Source organism: Ipomoea triloba, chromosome 2 (assembly GCF_003576645.1).
Source record: "Ipomoea triloba cultivar NCNSP0323 chromosome 2, ASM357664v1".
NCBI lineage: Eukaryota > Viridiplantae > Streptophyta > Magnoliopsida > Solanales > Convolvulaceae > Ipomoea > Ipomoea triloba.
The window spans coordinates 7,068,382-7,069,995 of NC_044917.1; positions in this window are offsets into that span (position 1 = coordinate 7,068,382).

A 1,614-nucleotide genomic window follows, 5' to 3' on the forward strand; every position below is an offset into this window, starting at 1 on the left:
AAGAAACTCTTCAATTTTCTCCATCTGGTAAAGTGCATGGGGAAGAACCATCGCAACGGTTTTCATCTGGTAAAGTGCATGGGGAAGAACCATCGCAACGGTTTTGTTCTGGTAAAGTGCATGGGGAAGAACCATCGCAACGGTTTTGTCATGGTAAAGTGCATGGGGAAGAACCATCGCAACGGTTTTGTCATTATCCAATGTCGTGGGACGGCTGGGAAAGTTTCTGACTTGCCTGACAACAACCGCAGATGGAAAGAGAAATTTCTTCGGGTTCGTTTGGATGGTCGCAGATGGAAAGAGAAATTTCTTCGGGTTCGTTTGGATGGTGATCTTCCTTTTAAAAATGAATGGTCTCGTCGGATGCGTAAGTGCGTGGTACCCCTTGAGACTCCAGAGATTCACATTGCTGTTGAGAAGATTAAGTCTGAATGCTATTCTTGGGAGATTTACCACTCCGCAGAGGCTTTTGATGCAGCTCGACTCCCTGCTCCAATTTACGGGGCCCAAGGTTGGATCTTAAACGGTTAGCACATGTCTCCCCTTTTAATCTTTGATTCCTCACACGTTTTGTTATTTCTTATTGACATCCAGGAGCGCCGGATATTGATCCTGAATTAAAGGAACTGCTAGGTGCAGGCGCAAGCGGGAGTAGTCGACCGGGATTGCCAAAGATTATTTTGAAAAAGAAATTTGTACCTCCTACTATCCCCCATTATGAATTTGGTAGCCCTGGCTTTCCTTCTGCTTCGTTTCCCCCTAAATCACATGGGAAGCGTCCCATAGGTGAGGTTGAAAGTGAGGTGTCGGGGAACGCTTTTGCCACTTGTCCTAACCTCGACGGGGGGTCTCCACTTGTGAGCGCGTTGACCCGCGCACCAGTTGATTTGCGAAAAATGTTCGATCTGTTACTCCAACTGAGTCCTCCACCCTCGGGCATCGCCACTTTGTCCAACGAAAAAGTTGCTGAGCAGCTAGCCCATCACCTAGCTAACGTACTTACTCCAATCATTGAGTTGCTGATCTCTCTTTTCTTCGTTTGGTACTTTCTAAACTGTGGTTTATGATCGTGTTTATGTCAGGTTGCTAGCACAGGCGCCGAGTTGTTCCTGCGATGCCAGCTTACTGCTATAGGATGGGAAAAAGAAACACAATCACTCAGGGCCACCGTGAGGGATCAGGAAAACCAACTCGAATCTCGTCGAGAACAAATATCCCATTTGGACGCCCAACTCTATTCTTTGGGACAGTATCCAAATTCCGATCAGTTTCGTCGAGATGCCATTGCTTATTTCGTATCTCGACCATCCGAGGTGCCCGGTCTGTTGTCTGCTTTATGTCCCTCCGAGGATGCAGCCATTCCTTTGTTTCATATGTTCCGAGAAAACCCAGTGATATCAGCGATGATACGTAAGGTGACCGCATGGGGTTATCTCAAAGGAACAAGAGGCATGCAACAAACTTTGTACCACATATTACAAAATGCTCTCCCTGAGGATTGGGAATCGGTTCGTACCATTCTGCCCGAAGATCTGACACCTCCTGGTCCAGAGCCCTTCAAGAAGCCTCCGACGGGTCCTTCCTCATCGCGTGGTCAAGATCCATGATTGTTTT